The following is a 19,595-nucleotide window of genomic DNA, read 5'->3' as shown; positions in this document are numbered from 1 at the left end:
AAACCCAGGCATACAATAAGCTCAAGCAACATTCATACAATTAACTAATATACTGACAGCACGTAGCAGGCAACGGAAAATGCAGAATTATTCACAATGCGAAAAAAGTTTGTATATATAAGTGTGGCAAAACCATACAGTTTATTAAAACTGATTTAAACCAATAGGTCGCAATCACAGCAATAGTACATTTAGAATCACAAATATATTGACAATATGCATGATAACAAAACAATAATAGATTAAAAACAATCCTAGGGACAGAAAAAAAGGAACAACAGTTCCTAATAGCTGTAGAAGAGCTACGAAGGTATATTGGAGATCACTCCTGATTATTAATTATAGAGCCTGTATCAGGTTTGTTGTCTCCCAACCGAACTCAAAGTAGTTCTCCCTTTATGTATCAACGCGTTTCGGTGGGCAATTAATTTTTAGCCGACACCTTCCTCAGGATAATCGATAGAACCATCCCATTAGTATAAATAAAAACCTTAATTGTTCACAACGCATTTGCTTCAATACGCATTCGCTTCACTGCCCAAACATCCACTTTATCTGGTAAGCTTCTTTCTTGACAAAGCAGGCAGCGGTATTACAGAGCAGTATTGTTCTTGCTCTTAAATATTTATGTGGCGACCATGAGTATAAGGTTGCGGTATTGTCGATATCGCTAACGTAGCGCAGGAAATTTAAAAGAAGCAACGATGGATAGGGTTGCAAAACTTACAATCTCGGTATCTTGATATGTTCAAGTGCCCTCACAATGAGGGTGCTAACGACCAACTTGATGCACCAAACACCCGGTAAATATATCTCAGCCGGTGTAAAATCAGATGAAAAGCATAGTCCTTATTCACAGCCACCCAAGATCGGTAGTATTATCCGTATATAAACGACAATCAGGGCAAATGCCTCCACGTCGTGCGGGCAACTCGAGCTAAAAATTAATTGCCAACCGAAACACGTTGATACATAAAGGGAGAACTACTTTGAGTTCGGTTGGGAGACTACAAACCTGATACAGGATCTATAATTAATAATCAGGAGTGATCGCCAATATACCTTCGTAGCTCTCCTACAGCTATTAGGAACTGTTGTTCCTTTTTTTCTGTCCCTATGTTTGTTTTTAATCTATTATTGTTTTGTTATCATGCATATTGTCAATATATTTGTGATTCTAAATGTACTATTGCTTTGATTGCGACCTATTGGTTTTAATCTGTTTTAAGAAACTGTATGGTTTTGCCACACATATATATACAAACTTTTTTCGCATTGTGAATAATTCTGCATTTTCTGTTGCCTGCTCCGTGCTGTCAGTATATTAGTTAATTGTATGAATGTTGCTTGAGCTTATTGTATGCCTGGGTTTGAAATTTCTAAAGGGGTATCTCATTGTTTGACAATTTTGTACAAAAGACATTAAATAATAACACAATATTGCAGTACATTACTTAGCTGGACCTAGCCGTCCAACCAGGGAGACAGAAAATATTCCATATAACATTGGAATGCAACCACGGTTCAAGGGGTAAAATACAGTCTGGTTGTGCGCTCCCTTACACCTTGACATGCAGGTCATATCATTATCGCATTTCGACACCCGCAGTCTTAACAACATACTTCGACACAGTGCGGACCAAGGCCCATTCTCCAGTACCTATTGTGTCAGGGGTCATCCACAGCAGCAGACCCCTGCCAACTTGTAAATTGGCTCCAGATGTCCCTGGGGCGGTATGGTATTGGTAATAATTCGCAATAGCAAGACAATTGGTCTCTACAGTATGTGACGTCTTTAATCCATTCTCTCGTGGTCGGTGGGAAGCGGCGCCCCAGTGCAAGGACACTTGTCTCTTTGCCAGTAGCAGTAGCATTACTATGAACTGTCTGGACAGTGGTAGAACCTCTTGAAGAACCCCCAGCAGCGCCACCAATGGTGTGTTAGGCAGCTCCTGCCCAGTTACGTTCTTGATATTATTCAATATTGTCAGCCAAACATTAATGTTAGGGTCTATAATATAATAACACCTAGTTATAATGCCACTTTAACTGGTTGGTTTATTTTCAGTGAATTTCTAGGTTTTTTTTTAAATGTCAGGTAAAATCCTATTACCGTCCTGAACTATTACCTTTGTTATGAGTGACAAACATATATATATATGTATGAAAAATGTATTTATGGGATATGGGGCTATACACAAAACTGTAGGGCGGAGTGGTAATGTCAAATGAACCTTGAATTTGAGTATTGCACTGTCGGAGTAAATGCAAACAATTGAAATTTATTTGCACAGTTGTCTTAAATAACTCGTGTTAGTGTGCAGATTTATTTTCACTGACAATATATATATATACCTTGCATAAACAGTATTATTTAACACCATATGACATATGGTGATGGTGTAATTTTCTTCTTTTTGCATATTGCATTGCTGTTTTTCAGTAGCAAAATCAATCTATGCTCCCTTCATCTTTCTACATATATATCTATTGATCTGTCTATCTATCTATCTATCTATCTATCTATCTATCTATCTATCTATCTATCTATCTATCTATCTATCTATCTATCTAGCTATCTAGCTATCTACCCATCTATAATGTTGATAATTTGACTCCAACAAGATCTACACAACAAATCTAGAAAGAACAAGAGATTGTTACCACCAAATCTATAAGTAGTTCATTCAAACCGTCTTCCACCTGTATGCCAGTTATGCCACGAGATGCAATTGATACATTTAGTGATGTGGTTGTTAAACAAATAAAATCATTGAAACATAAGACCGAACGAAAAACGTGAAAATACAAATACCAAGAGAAACAATATCGTTATCTGATATGCAAACTACAAAAAAACAACTAAATGGTCATCAATAAATAGGATAAAGGTGGCAATATTGTTTTATGGCCTAGGTCTGAATACAGTGTACAGACATCTGGATGAAGCCACATGTTATAAAAGATCCAATATGCTAGAAGTGAGGAAAGCACAGAGTAACTTGAAACTTGATTTGAATGACTGGAGACGTGAAAGTTTATTTCTAAGGGAAAATTTCAATTTTTATACAACTAATTCCCTGTGATGCCTGTAATGTATTTTAGATCTGAAATACACAAGGGGACATCTCCAGTACCTGGCCATCTGATTATTTCAGCTAGGAATGGGTTATTTGAAAAGATCTCACAATATGTAGATTTCTTCTTTCAAGAATTTGTAATCAAATTGCACTCATATATTAAAGATACTGGCGATTTTCTGAAGAAAATGTATGAACTACCCTGGGTAGAAGATGACAAGCCAATGACATTGGACATCACATTTTTTCATACCAGTATACATCATGCTGCACTCAGAGACTGTGAACATTTTCTAAGAGTCAGACCTATGCAACTTTATAACCACAACAGGAAGAGGTTAGCCATGATCAATTGGTGTTTGAACAATAATGTTTTTAAATGTTTGACAAGGAAGTCTTTCAACAATCTAGAGGGCTAGTCATGGGTGTCTGCTTCTCCCCCAGTTATGCGTGTCTACGCGTGGGCAGGTAGGAGGAGTGGAAAGAACATATAATATGCTGGTTTCGATTTATAGACAATGCCTTTGTTGTTTGGAAGGGGACAGAAAAAAGTGCAGAAAACTTTGTTATTCAAATTTATTTATTTATTTTATTTTTGCGTTTTATGTAGTGCTGGCCAGACCAATGGGTATTGGAGCACTTTACAACATTTGTAAAGTAGCAATTGAGTACAAAGAGTAGTAATAATAAATACAATGATTCTTGAGGGGTCAATGTTCAGGATTTGTCAGGTAGCAGTCGAGTACAGAGAGTAGTGTTGATAAGCACAATGAATTGTGGCGGGTCTTGTTCAGTGGGGGGACATAGGTGTGCGTCAAGAGGTAGATGCTGTAAGAAGTTATTCTTGTCACAGTAATTGGATGCTCAGGTGGGTGCAATTCCATCTTGTGTGACCGCTTTCACTTCATAACGGTTCGATTGAGGAAGAGGGTTTTGAGCTGGTTTTAGAATTTTTTGAAGGAGGGGGTTAGTCCTGATATGGACAGGGATGTTGTTCCAAATTGTTGGTACGTTTCCAGAGAAGAATGGTGATAAGGTTCTTTGTTTGCGGGTTTTTGGAGGGATGAGCAGTAGAGTGATGGTGGGTTTGTCAGTGTGCAGAGCTTTGTGGGTGAGGCAGACAGTTCTGCAGTTGGCGTGCATTTCTATTGGGAGCCAGTTTAGCTCTCTGAGAGTGGGGAGATGTGTTTGAATTTCTTTACTCCGTTCACCATTCTGGCTGCTGCATTTAGGGTTGCTCTGAGAGGAGCAAGGTGTGATTTTGCTGTGCCTGTGAGAGTCACGTTCCCGTAATATAATCTGGATAGCACAAGAGATAGCGTGGCTTGCCTAAGGTCTTTTGGGGGGGATGAAGAGTTTGATTTTGCTGAATAGTTTTAAGTTAAAGAAAGCACACCTTGATGTGTTCTTGATGTGTTTGATTATATCTAGGTTAGGATCCAGAGTGATTCCCAGTGATTTCACAGAGTCGGTCAGTATGAGAGTGCAGTTGATAGCGTCAATAGATTTTAGCCATTACGTGATTCGGGGGTCTGCTCTTTGTTGGCTATGAGGAGGATTTCAGTTTTATCCTGGCTGAGATCCAGATGGTTTTGGGAGAGCCATTGTTGGACTTCTATTAGGGTGTTATTAAGTCTTTGCATGTCAGCCCTGGTGGAGGTTTCTATGTAGATCTGGGTGTATGTAAAAAACAGATGATGCCTAGGACACCAATAACACACTTTTAATACTAAATGAGATAGCTCAATTATCCCATTCTATAACAAATGTATTGTCTTGAACAAAATAACTTCTTGTATTTGTTTTTGTAAGGCTTCCCACCTCCACACAGAACACTCAATATATTATTTTTAGGCTGTGGGGTTTTAGGTTTAAACCTATAATAACTGATTAAACCCCACTGAAAGAAAAATAGCCCTCCCGGGTTAAAACATATAAACACTGGAAAAAAACCCTGGACAACCACAAACTAAATGCCATTTAAAGAAAGGAAAAATAGAGTGTAAGTCATTTTTTCTTCCTGAAGGGGTCAATACAATATAACTTTGTTATACAAGCTAGCAGTAAGAAAGACTGGCTAACATTATTCTGCTTGAGTTTTGTTCTTTAGGGTTGCCACTAAAATATTGTTTCTTCTTCCTTTTACTTTATTCAGTTTTGTGGCCTTCGGTCTAAAGATGCAGGGTTTAGTTTCATGTTTTAGGTTTAGTTTAATTATTTTATAAACTATAGAGAATCAGGAAATATCAAACTCATTTTTGATATTTTGGCTGCATTTGATTTTTTCACTGATAGGTAAAATGGCTGGTTTCATAAAAATCTTTCCTAATATGTGTCATCACATTTACCCACTGAGAATGGGTAAAACCCTTAATACATCAGACTATAGTTTCTAGTGGGTCAGTATTGATAGTCAATGCAAGGTATAGTGACAAGTATATATATCACCAAGCATCTGGGATAGTGGTCAAAACATGACACCAGACTTTTAGAAAACATGTCACTTGTAATGCTCTGCAAAAAAGGTTCTTTCCAAGTTCAACAAAGATTGGAGTGATATTGTTTGTATTTGCAGTGATTCAGCTACGTATATAAAATAGTTGTGTGATGATCTGTCAAAATTGATACCCGAGCTGAAGTTATTCCCTGTAGGAGATCCTTGCCACTTGTAAGATGGTATGCTGAAAGCATCTTTACAATCTTCAGAGTTAATGAGTGATGCTATTGCCATTTTAGTCCATTCTGGTGCACTGTTTTCTTATGCACAGGAACTAAAACACGAATATTTATCATTTTGTGCTTTATGTGGCATCAAAGAAAGAGTCATACCAACTGTGTCTCTTAGCTGATGGTTCTCAGCCCAAGGGGTTATGAATGCTTAGAGGGCCTTCTCACAGAAGTTTACATGAGAAGGAAAGAGTGAGAGCACATGACCCAAAGGCTCACTGAAGAAGTATTGTATGGTGTACTACAATAAGATTAATTTGCAAAAATCTATTTGGACCTCACATACACTATAAGTACACTGTCTATATACCATGTTCTTTCAGTGCAGAAAGCAAGCAATAATAAAAGAAAAACGTTCCAATAACACTGGAAAAACACTTTTTCTGTTGTTTTTAGTGGCGCAAAAATTTGTAACCACTGAGAACAACTGTTTTTTAAGATACTGAAAACACTGAAAAAACCCCACCAGAATTTACGAAAAATAGAAACTGAAAATAGGAAAGCCTAATTATTTTTATTATTTGTTTTTCAATTTAATTGAAAAAGAGTTGGATTTAGGCTAATATAATTTTTAAGCCCATTTCCTACGTGTAAACAAACAAACACATATATATATACACATATTTTTTACATAAATATATAGAAACAAATATACATACATTGATCTATTAGCATTTCTTTTTCAAATGTTGTAGCCCAATTTCTTTCAAAAGGATACTTGCTACATGTAAAGACTCAGCATTCCTTCTCAAGTAAGATCACCCAGACCTAAAAACAAGGAGTATAACAAGTCTATATCTTTTTTAGACCTATGTAAACTCATTTGCCCCTTGCAAAAAATATTTTCTTTACAACTTCAATTACTTTGGCAGGAGTCTTCTTTGAACAAAATGTTGACGCGTTTCAGCCCTCACTGTATGGGCCTCATAAGGACTCGGGCTAACAAGATAGTCTGTCTACGGGATCAAGAAATCATATATAACTATAAACATCCTATGAATAACTATGTTAAGAGATCAGGGTTCTGTATTTAATATTTACATATATACATATTAGTATACCCAAGTTAGAATACCACATAACTCACAACTCTCAATTCCGGCTCACCCATTATTTGCTTGGCAGTCACTGCGCATTACTCCGATGCTGCTTCTCTTAATTTTCGTGGGAGGGCCCCCTTGTACTATGGTACCCTTACAACAGTTCCCAAGCTCTTATGCACGACGCTCGCTGGTAGAGTAAGAGAAAACAGGACAAATAACTGTCATGCTCTAGCGTGCCAAAGACGCTATATTTAATGGAGTCTGCTGCTAGAAGATGCCACTTACTTAATGATGTCCGGAGCATCCAGTTACTCAGTTCAGTTCAGAAAGCTTTTATTCGATTTGTACATACAAATCATACAAGCAAAAGTACATAGTTAAAATATTTAAAATCAACATATGAACACTTATAGGAAAAGATGGTAAGACAATGTGCAAAAGGTTAAAGTGCAACAATTAATAAGTAATCTTGTCTCTATAAGTCAACGTACTATTATAAAATACAAGACATTCATAAATGAACAGACAGGAGATCGGTAGGGATTACTCAATAGGCCTTTCCTGGCAGCTGTACAACAAAATTATTTAAATAATCATAATATACTGTGGACATCTACAAATATGAATAATACCTTGATTACAGAAATTAATATAAAATTTGAAGGCGTATATATACAGACAGGAATGTAAACAATAATAGCAACATAAAACAATTCCTGGCAGCTGTATAACATAGGTACAGACAGGTGAGTATAAAAATATTATAGTACAATACTTTTCCTGGCAGCTGTACACTTCAAAATAAAAGTAGCCAGAAAGAAGCAAATCTCCTCGTTCTCTAATGAGGATAAAAATATCAGTGCTGTTTCTGTAGTACGAATATTGTATTTAATAAAAATTGGCTTAAGGTATTTTAACCTGAAAAAATGAAAAAATTTACAGAAAAGTAAGAAATGGAAACTACTCTGCCGAGAAATATTGTCACACGGACAGGGTATATCTGAACTGGTTCTTGTGTTTGGAAAAGCAACCAGATGGTGAACAATACCCAATCTGACACGTGTTAAAACATACTGATGAGAGGGACGAGTCACATACACAAGATAGGATTGGAATCCCGAAGTTAGATTTAAATCTTTATAAAATTTCACGGTAACAAGATTGCCAGAGGTTTTATCTTGCTCTGCCTTTCGGAAATTTAGGAACGTTGTCTTAATTTCTTTTTTTGAGATAGAAACAACCTCTTCAGGCTCACGGAACACATCAATATTAAAAAGAAGGAGATACCAACGGTGAATGTATCTCAACCACAGTATGCATGAAGAGTGGTCCAAGCCTATACAATCAAGAATAATATCCTGAGTGAATCGAGTCTCTGGCTTAGCCCAAATAGAACGCCACAATAAAAGTGGCCGGACTGCTGCTAAGTCAGAAATGAACTCGATCCCGACTTCTTCATGGATCAGCTGGATGGAGGCAGAAGGGGGAACACATAACAACCTCCTTAAAAACTTGTTTTCCTCCTTCTGCAGGGATATACCCTCGCTATGTCCCCACACCCCTGCCCCATACAGAGCAGAGGAGACACAGCATACATTGTATATGTTCATCATGTCTAAAATGCTTCGTGAGCCAAGTTTAGAGGCAAAACGAAAAATACTGCTAGTAGACCGCAGCATTTTTAGTCTGATAGAATCAAATTCCGAGGTCCAGGACCCACTATAGTTGTATGTAATTCCTAGATAACAAAAGGACTTGACAGGAGTCAACTTTTCTTTATCCAGGAAAAAGGTATGCTTTACCTGCTTAGCTGCCTGACCGCATGACATTACATACGTCTTGGTTTTGTTCACACGAAGCCGCCTAACTTGAATAAACTGCATAAAATTATCGATTAGGCGCTGAAGGCCCATCTGTGTTCGGGATAAAAGAACAGCGTCATCCGCGTAAAGTAACAGCGGAACAGGTTTACCACCAATCAGGGGGGCATCTGCTGGGATGTCAACCAAGGAACGGTCGACGTCATTAATAAAAAGGGAAAATAAAAGCGGGGCCAAAACACATCCCTGGCGTATGCCCCGAGACACTTTAAAAAACGGGGTACATTCACCAAGGGTGCCATAGCGGACTTTACAGGATAGTTTTTCGTAGAGTCTAGCCAAAAAATGAACTATTTCCCTTGGGGCCCCTGCATCAAGCAAAACCTCCCAAAGAATGGTATGGTTAACCAAATCAAAAGCGCTGCTCAAATCAGCAAAACATAAAAAGAGGTTGCCATTTTTAGCCACAGTATATTTATTGATTAAAAGGTCCAGATTTACACATTGGTCCAATGTGCCCAGGCCTTTCCGAAAGCCATATTGGACTCTAGTTAAGATGTTAAAATCAGTTGCCCAGTCTTCCAGCCTCTTCAGCAAAATCCTACTCATCACCTTTACAGAGGCGTCCAATAATGAAATTGGACGGTAGTTAGAGGCCTCTGATTTATCACCTTTCTTATGTAAAGGAATAATGACCAATTGGCCCCAAGTGGATGGGAAATTAGTTTCTGCCGCGCAATTAAATATCCTCGCCAAGATGGGGGCCCATAAAGCCGGTTCATCTTTGTATAAATCCAGCGGGACCCCATCGGGGCCAGGGGCCTTGCCTCCTTTGCTTAAAGAAATTGCTTCATGGCTTTCTTCTAATGTTATTCCCAACGGAAGGGGTAGCCATGGAGTAGGCTCAAGTGATAGTGACTCAGAAGATAACCCTTCTGGATTAAAAATTTTGGAAAAATGACTAACCCAATCGCTGCATGCCACATAAGAAGTTAATTCTGGAACATTTTCTTTATTGAGAAACGGGCTGTTAATTGTTTCCCAATACAGTTTGCAGTTTTTAGTCTCGGCTGCTTCCTTCGACTTATCCCACGCCTCAGTCTGTAATAGCCTTTTCCTAGTGTTAATTGCTATTTTATATCTAGCCCTGAAATATTGTATGTCCGTCTTGACGCGTGGTTTGGTGCCTAAAGCATTCTTTAGATCACGGAGGGCGACTATACAGGTCTTATCAAACCACCCCTGCTTCGGACCACTATTGGCTAACGGAGCCTTAGTAAAAATACTATCAATAATACTATTCATGGAGACAAAGTGAGCTATTAGGCAGCCAGAATCACAATCATCATCCAAACAGGAACTAATTTGATTCTTACATTGAGTAAGAACCTCCTTCTGCTTAACCTTAGAATTTAATCCAGTCCATTTAATCCTTAGACCCTTTGATCTAATAGGTACTAAGTCAGTTGAACATTTTCCACCTGAAACTAATGAGGTACCATGCCCCAAGAGGGTAACACGAAGGCTGTTATGGTCACTGAGACTTTCTTCGTTTACATACAGATCAGTAAAGTCTCCACTGCTAGACAACAAAATATGATCTATAAATGATCCTGCATCTCTGCCTGTAAATGTAGGGCATGTTATTGCCTGGTTGTTTGTGTTACATTTTAACAGGGTCATGTCTAGTGTGACTAGCATATTATTTATTGTGGAACCATAACTACAATGTTGGAAGTGAGGAGGAGAATCCTCCCTCGCCCCCAGGCCCCCCCAATGGCTACTCGTTGCTGCACCAAAGCCGCAGATGTTCCCGTTAGACAAATGGCAGGGCTGCAGGTTAAAATCCCCTGCCCAGACAACCTCGGCCTTTCTTTTCGAGATACCAAGGGCCTTGACAATTTCCCTTTCTAGAGGCAGTAGAATATCCCCTCTGGTAGCATCAAAAATATTGTTGTAGAAATTTACTACAACTAAATCAATATTCTTCCTGCACTCCACCCTTATAACTTGGCTGTGAGTCCCAACAGTCGTACTGTATTTGACCGTACAATCACACAGCTTGGTGGATAAAAGCAACAAAAGGCCCCCCTTAGCCCTACCCGAGCTAGATTTGGTTGCTCTAAGACAGTAAGATGCGTACCCTTCGATATTAATAGGGTCCAGACACCAAGTTTCCTGCAATAAAATTAGGTCCAATCCCTCCCCCAAAAAGCTGGTCCAGAAGGGTGTATCTAGTTTGCTGGCAAGGCCAGCAATCTTCCAGGAAACAAGAGAGAGTCCTGCTGGTTTACCAGGATCGCCAACAACAGACGACTCTGGCTGAATTGCTCGTAATAGGGCAGGACCATCTTCCCGAGAGATGGTATCTGGGCTTAATCTGGGGCTAACAGTAGCTGTACATGCATCGAGGCTACCTCTATTTTCTATACGTGGGAGGGGTATTAGCGATGACACCATTAAAGGTTCGAGAAGTGCGGCTAAAGGTGTGACTGGAGAAGAACTCGCCATATCTAAATAGGACGTAGAGATGTTTGAATCCAAAGCTTCAGTAGGGCTGAGTCAATCTACCTGGTCTAACACAGCATATCTGTTTGGATGGGCGAATTGTGAGAACAGGGGATCTTGGGAAGGGGGCAAGTCCTTCCATGTTTGTTGCCATTGGTGTTTAACTGGTTGTAGTGGCTGAAAAGGTTGCTGCCACTGATGGGCAGGCTGAAGTAGGGGTGGTGGAAAATGGGGGGGATGTTGCCAATGAGAATTAACATGGTGCAGGGGAAAAGATGGAGCATTTAATGGCTGCTGCTGAAAATTACCATAATGTGGAAAAAAAGGAGAAGGGTGTAGTGGTTGCTGCCAAGGTTTGGCAGCATGTTGCGGGGGGTACACAGATCCTCTATTACTTTGAAAAGTGGAACAAGGAGGGTTTGGTCTTGAAGACATCGGTAAAAAATAAGACAAAGGAAGTGGGTTAATTTGAGTCGCAGGACCACTATTGGGTGCATTACATATATAGCTAGCTGCCCCTATATCCCTAAAATTAACTGTGATTACGTCCCCTACTATTGTTTTCTTGCTTCTGCCCACCCAGTCCCCTCTACGCACGGTAAGAATTTCACCGTTCATGCTGTTAGGTAGAGGTTTATGTAAATGGAGCCATTGAGCACATTTATTTCTAAGCTCAGTGAAAGTTTCTTTTACTCCCTCCTTCAACGGGGGGACTGCTGTCAACACAACCACAAAAGGGGAAACCTCTGGTGGTAGATTAATTGACCTAAAACGTGCCTGCTTTGGCTTAGGACCTTCAGGTTTGTTCGTAGGAAGAGGTACTGAAGGGGTATTAGATTTCCCTACGACATCTTTTACTTGAATAGTGGTGGTATTATTATCAACAACAGAGTGTTGGTGAGTCAAAATAGGAGCCATCACCTTCGAAGTGGATATAGATGTGGATTGGACAGAATTGTTCCCTGTTTGCGACAGATGAGATATAACTAAGTTCCCGGGGGCTACAGTTACTTGAACGTTGTTTAATACATCTTTAGGGGGCTGGATACACGATGAGCATTTAGGGGCTACATCTGTAATCCCTTGTGGCTGATCAGGCCCTTGCCCATTCGTTTTGTGTGGCCATTTAGAATGTATTAAAGATGTAAGCCTGTCCAATTTGGAAATTAAAGGCTTGATTTGTGCTGCTAATGTGGCTTCAAGGTCTAATTTTAAATCTGTTACCATGTTTTGCACCCAGCAAGGGATACCTGATGTCATATGTGGAGTAGGGGAAATCAGATTGTGATTCCTAACTGATGCTTTAACTTTATTTTTACCCTTAGATATAGCCTTTGGGAGATTGGAAGCCCTTCCCTGGGGAACTATAGATACAGGAGCTGTTTCCACATCATTAAGCCCACTCAGACTCGGCGCCGCTTTGCCAGATGACTGACAGGCTTCTAGATCTGGTGTAACCTCCAAGTCAACAAAAGACGGGTCTGAGTCTGATAGGGCAACCGATAAATCAACAGTATTTAGTACAGTCGGAGCACTATTAGTGGGCATGGTTAGGGGTAGGGAACAATTATTCGAAGACTGCAAAGCAGGTGATTTAACATTTGCCAGAGAACCCAAGGATGAGCGCTTAGCATTTGCAAGGTCCATGGAGACTCTCTTTTCCAATAAAACAATACTTTGGTCAATAGTCTCATGTACACGGGAAATAAAAAGATCTATAGGTCCAGTCACCTGTGCTACCGCCGTAGCTTTTTTCGCGCAACTTCTGGTTCTATTGCGCATGGCCGACATCTTAGACGTTAATGATGATTGAGGGCGATAGAGCAGGGGTTCAGGGCCAGGGCCGTCCTCTGCCGTCCTTGAACGGCCTTAAACGGCCCGCTCTTTGCCCGGTCTTCGCCCCGGGCTACGTCCCGCGTGCGTCCCGCGGTGCGGAAAGAGCCCCTCGTGATTTAAAGGAGAAGGTTGGGGGCGTGGCCGCCGGGGGAAGAGGCAGCAGCTGTGAGCAGCTAGGGCTGCTGGTCCTCGCAGTCCCCCGGTAGGCTTGGCGCTGTGATTGGCCCGCTGTACTCAACCTGGGAGCGGAGTTCTCACCACCGGCTGTGGGCGCTCACACCAGGGAGGACGGGGTCGGGCAGGGGGTGAGCGGCGCCCGCGGAGCGGGTGTCGCGAAAAGTGATTGCTCTGTGCTCTGTGCTCCTTGCAAGCCAAAGAATCCTCACGGCGTCAGGTATGGCCAGTTACACCCGCTTTCAATGCGCAGCTTGGCGCTGATGTAGGCGAAGGCTGGGGGCATGGCCGCCGGGGGAAGAGGCAGCAGCTGTGAGCAGCTAGGGCTGCTGGTCCTCGCAGTTCCCCGGTAGGCTTGGCGCTGTGATTGGCCCCGCTGTACTCAACCTGGGAGGGGAGTTCTCACCACCGGCTGTGGGCGCTCACACCAGGGAGGACGGGGTCGGGCAGGGGGTGAGCGGCGCCCGCGGAGCGGGTGTCGCGAAAAGTGATTGCTCTGTGCTCCTTGCAAGCCAAAGAATCCTCACGGCGTCAGGTATGGCCAGTTACACCCGCTTTCAATGCGCAGCTTGGCGCTGATGTAGGCGAAGGCTGGGGGCGTGGCCGCCGGGGGAAGAGGCAGCAGCTGTGAGCAGCTAGGGCTGCTGGTCCTCGCAGTCCCCCGGTAGGCTTGGCGCTGTGATTGGCCCCGCTGTACTCAACCTGGGAGCGGAGTTCTCACCACCGGCTGTGGGCGCTCACACCAGGGAGGACGGGGTCGGGCAGGGGGTGAGCGGCGCCCGCGGAGCGGGTGTCGCGAAAAGTGATTGTTCTGTGCTCTGTGCTCCTTGCAAGCCAAAGAATCCTCACGGCGTCAGGTATGGCCAGTTACACCCGCTTTCAATGCGCAGCTTGGCGCTGATGTAGGCGAAGGCTGGGGGCGTGGCTGCCGGGGGAAGAGGCAGCAGCTGTGAGCAGCTAGGGCTGCTGGTCCTCGCAGTCCCCCGGTAGGCTTGGCGCTGTGATTGGCCCCGCTGTACTCAACCTGGGAGCGGAGTTCTCACCACCGGCTGTGGGCGCTCACACCAGGGAGGACGGGGTCGGGCAGGGGGTGAGCGGCGCCCGCGGAGCGGGTGTCGCGAAAAGTGATTGCTCTGTGCTCTGTGCTCCTTGCAAGCCAAAGAATCCTCACGGCGTCAGGTATGGCCAGTTACACCCGCTTTCAATGCGCAGCTTGGCGCTGATGTAGGCGAAGGCTGGGGGCGTGGCCGCCGGGGGAAGAGGCAGCAGCTGTGAGCAGCTAGGGCTGCTGGTCCTCGCAGTCCCCCGGTAGGCTTGGCGCTGTGATTGGCCCCTCTGTACTCAACCTGGGAGCGGAGTTCTCACCACCGGCTGTGGGCGCTCACACCAGGGAGGACGGGGTCGGGCAGGGGGTGAGCGGCGCCCGCGGAGCAGGTGTCGCGAGAAGTGATTGCTCTGTGCTCTGTGCTCCTTGCAAGCCAAAGAATCCTCACGGCGTCAGGTATGGCCAGTTACACCCGCTTTCAATGCGCAGCTTGGCGCTGATGTAGGCGAAGGCTGGGGGCGTGGCCGCCGGGGGAAGAGGCAGCAGCTGTGAGCAGCTAGGGCTGCTGGTCCTCGCAGTCCCCCGGTAGGCTTGGCGCTGTGATTGGCCCCGCTGTACTCAACCTGGGAGCGGAGTTCTCACCACCGGCTGTGGGCGCTCACACCAGGGAGGACGGGGTCGGGCAGGGGGTGAGCGGCGCCCGCGGAGCGGGTGTCGCGAAAAGTGATTGCTCTGTGCTCTGTGCTCCTTGCAAGCCAAAGAATCCTCACGGCGTCAGGTATGGCCAGTTACACCCGCTTTCAATGCGCAGCTTGGCGCTGATGTAGGCGAAGGCTGGGGGCGTGGCCGCCGGGGGAAGAGGCAGCAGCTGTGAGCAGCTAGGGCTGCTGGTCCTCGCAGTCCCCCGGTAGGCTTGGCGCTGTGATTGGCCCCGCTGTACTCAACCTGGGAGCGGAGTTCTCACCACCGGCTGTGGGCGCTCACACCAGGGAGGACGGGGTCGGGCAGGGGGTGAGCGGCGCCCGCGGAGCGGGTGTCGCGAAAAGTGATTGTTCTGTGCTCTGTGCTCCTTGCAAGCCAAAGAATCCTCACGGCGTCAGGTATGGCCAGTTACACCCGCTTTCAATGCGCAGCTTGGCGCTGATGTAGGCGAAGGCTGGGGGCGTGGCTGCCGGGGGAAGAGGCAGCAGCTGTGAGCAGCTAGGGCTGCTGGTCCTCGCAGTCCCCCGGTAGGCTTGGCGCTGTGATTGGCCCCGCTGTACTCAACCTGGGAGCGGAGTTCTCACCACCGGCTGTGGGCGCTCACACCAGGGAGGACGGGGTCGGGCAGGGGGTGAGCGGCGCCCGCGGAGCGGGTGTCGCGAAAAGTGATTGCTCTGTGCTCTGTGCTCCTTGCAAGCCAAAGAATCCTCACGGCGTCAGGTATGGCCAGTTACACCCGCTTTCAATGCGCAGCTTGGCGCTGATGTAGGCGAAGGCTGGGGGCGTGGCCGCCGGGGGAAGAGGCAGCAGCTGTGAGCAGCTAGGGCTGCTGGTCCTCGCAGTCCCCCGGTAGGCTTGGCGCTGTGATTGGCCCCTCTGTACTCAACCTGGGAGCGGAGTTCTCACCACCGGCTGTGGGCGCTCACACCAGGGAGGACGGGGTCGGGCAGGGGGTGAGCGGCGCCCGCGGAGCAGGTGTCGCGAGAAGTGATTGCTCTGTGCTCTGTGCTCCTTGCAAGCCAAAGAATCCTCACGGCGTCAGGTATGGCCAGTTACACATCCAGTTACTCAATGGGCACACCGTCCTACAAACAGACGCCGGCTAATCCTTCCTTTAAGGCGTGTCCTGGCTGTTCCTCTCTACAAACCTTGAGGTGACAAGGAAAGCGTGATTAATTACTGTCACGCTTTAGAGTTAAAAATCTCTTTATTTTACTACGCCCTAAAACCCATTGTTACTCACTTGATATGGTTCCGAGAAATCCGAAGTGTGCACAGCTTTACACAAACGCGGGCTGGCTCCTACTGCCGATCACGTGACACGCGAAAAACCTATTCTCTTACTCAACACTGAAAAAGGACTCTATGGGCTGATTCAAAGATAGATATGGAAAACAGACGCTGAATAGCACTACTGAGGCTGAAAGTTATAACATACACTGCACGAACACGTATCCACATATGTATATAAATGAATAGAAAAGGGGAAAACTAGAACTATAACAAATAAATAAAAACAAGTGAAAAACGAAGAGTGTTTGAAAATTACTGAAACTTCTTACAGAAAGACAAGTGAGGGAATAGAAAGTAAAAACCCCAATCTGCCACTACTAACAATCTAATAATGACATCATATGTCAGCACTTGATATAACAGTTTGTATAAAACAGAATAAATACATTCAATCAGCTCAATTAGACCTTAATTCTTGGGACATAATATCAGGTACAGAACAGTGACGCGGTACATTATTGAAAGCTTATACATTCAGATTAGTGCCTAAATTTCATCTCTGTCATTTAGACCAATACTTGCAGTCTTATATTTTTCTATTAATCTCGCCTCCAACCTGTTCAACTTGATTTTAATTTCCTCCTGTTTCATATTTCCTAGTACACATAGGACTGTCCAAGTCATATCATTTTCTGTATGTTGATGGATTTCATAATGATGCACCAGGGGGGCTCCTTGTACCTTACATTTGACCCTAGATTTATGCTGGAGGATACGTTTCTTCACAGCTTGGGTAGTCTGTCCAATATAAAATTTATTACATGGACACTTAATACAGTATATCGTATTCTTTGTATTACAGTTCAAAAAACTGTTTTGGTGTGGTTTATATCCATTAATTTAAAACTCTTTTGTATCTGCCGTTAGGTTACATGCCACACAATTTTTACACCTATAATGTCCTGTTATAGGAGGTAGATTCAGGAGTCCTCGTAAGTCTTGAGGTGGAGAGTCGACTTTTCTAGCTGCTCTTACTAAGCATTGTCTTGTGTTTTTGCCTTTTTTCAAAGCAGAAAGAGGCTTTTTTATTCCTAGATGTTCAATAAGCTTCCAATGTTTTGGAATCACTTTTTTAACTTTGTTAGCTTTTGGATTGTACGTCAGTACGCATGTAAGGGGAGTATCTTTTTCTTTAATTTTTGGCACCAAAAGAACCTCTCTAGGGGTAAACCAAGCCCTTTTCAAGGCGATCTTAACTAACCATTTAGGGTAGCCTCTATCTACCAGTTTGTCCTTCAGAATTTCTGCATTCTTAAAATATTCTTCTTTTTTGCTGCAATTTCTCCTCACACTGAGAAATTGCCCATACGGCAAATTCTCCTTAACCACATCGCTGCTGTGTTTATTTTTCCCCTGTGCTGGAAATCGTTATTCTCCTGTATTCATGACGAGCTCAGCTCGTCATCAGCACAGCTCAACTGTGCCTCATGACGAGCTGAGCTCGTCATGAGCATGGAAGGGGTTAAGGGTACGGGGATGACAGCTCGTAAAATGCAGCAGAGTATTACGGTCAGTACTTTTTGTATACAAGTTTACTTCCAGGTGGCCATTATCATCTTGGATATTTACATCCAGAAAATTCAGTTTTTTTTGGCTGCTGGACATTGTGAAATTCAGTTCTTGAATTCAACCAGTTGTGTAATTCTTGCAATAGTGTGTCGTTACCATTCAACACCATAAAAATATCATCAATATAACAACACCAAAAATTTACCTTGTTCTTAAAAGGATTGGTGTCGCTATATAACCACTTTTTTTCAAATTCCACCATCACCAAATTGGCGATTTCCAGAGAAAAACTGCATCCCATGGCCACACCAGAGATTTGTAAGTATAACTGGCCTTTAAAGTTAAAAAAGTTGTTTTTTAAACAAATAGTAGCCAGTGACACAAGAAAATCTGTAGGTACTTGGTGTGGGCGTTCCCTCTATTCTAATACATATCTCATAACTGCAATAGCCTAGTCTTGGGGAATATTAGTATACAATAATTCGATATTGAATGATACTAATAATTGATTGTCACTGTTAAAAGACCGATCCTCTATTTTAGTTATAAAGTCCATAGTGTCCTTTATGTATGATTGGGTTTCCTTGACCAATGGGATAAGAAAAAAGTCTATATATTTTGCCAAGGGTTCTAGCATAGAACCACAGGCCGATACTATGGGCCTTCCCGGAGGATCAATTGTGGACTTATCCACTTTAGGCAATACATATATGTTTGGTACTTTATTCTGTTCTGAATTCAGGTAATCAAATTCCTTTTGACATAACCATCCTTGTTCTAAGCCTTCCGATCTTAAGTTTAGAATTTTTTCTTTTAACCTCCCTGTTGGATCATCATCTAATTTTCTATAGTGATTTACATTAGATAGTTGTCTATTCACCTCTTGGTCCTATTTGTCAGTATCCCAAAGGACAATTCCCCCACCTTTATCCGCCGGTTTCTTTACCAACGATGGATTATCTGAAAGATTTTTAAGGGCTATTTTTTCCGCCTTGTTACAGTTAGAGTTAAAATTAATTTTTGGTGATTGTAAGTCATCCAATTCCCTAAGTACCATATCTTCAAATACTAGAATTTCTGGTGGTAGTAATACACTTTCTGGGACAAACTTAGACTTATTCTTCAAACCACTAATGTTGTTGACTCATTTGATTCTCGTTCTAAAAAGAAGGCTTTTAATCAAATCTTTCTGAGAAAAGTCAGCATAGAGGTGGAAGGGTATGTTGGCTTTGTTGAGTATGGTGGTGAGGGGCTCCATGTAGATGTTGAATAGTGCGGGAGTGGGAACTGTCCTTGGGGAACGCCCCTGCTTATGGGGCGTAGGTCCAACGTGAAGTTTCTAATTTGTATTCTTTGTGAGTGGTTCTGCAGGAAGGAGGTGAACCACTGTAGGACCACGTCTTCCGCTCCTACCCTTTCACGAAGTACATTGATGAGTAGCTTGTGGTCAACCATGTTGTGGGCCGTAGATAGGTCCAGGAGTATAAGTAGTCAGTGAATTATGGACGTCATAAATGACATTCAGGAAAGCTGTTTCTGTGCTGCAGCCTTTTCTAAAGCCCGATTAGTGAGGGTCTAGAAAATCATTGTTGTCCATGTGTTCGGTAAGTTGACGGAGAACACATTTTTCCAGCAGCTTGGCTAAGAATGGGAGATTGGAGACAGGATAATTTTATTGAGATCATTTGGGTCAGCGCCCTCTTTTTTCAGTAGTGGTGTAACCTGGCCGATTTTGAGGCAATCAGGCATGATTCCAGTTTTCAGTGAGCTATTAATAATCTTTGTCGAGAGTGGGTCTAGGGATAGTTTGAGTTTTTTAGCCATGTTGGGCAGGGAGGGGGTCTTCGATGTGTGACGA

The 19,595-nt window shown here is 43.3% G+C and overlaps 1 protein-coding gene across 1 annotated transcript in view; it reads left to right on the top strand.

The window, feature by feature from the left end:
* LOC147729348 (astacin-like metalloendopeptidase) overlaps nucleotides 1-19,595 on the top strand; it is a 123,038-nt gene that overhangs the window by 81,591 nt on the left and 21,852 nt on the right. The gene's annotated exons all lie outside the window — the stretch shown is intronic.

This window comes from Lissotriton vulgaris, chromosome 2_2 (genome assembly GCF_964263255.1).
Source record: "Lissotriton vulgaris chromosome 2_2, aLisVul1.2, whole genome shotgun sequence".
NCBI classification, from domain to species: domain Eukaryota; kingdom Metazoa; phylum Chordata; class Amphibia; order Caudata; family Salamandridae; genus Lissotriton; species Lissotriton vulgaris.
Note: the sequence above shows the minus strand (reverse complement) of the source record. Positions and strands in the feature narration are given on the sequence as shown.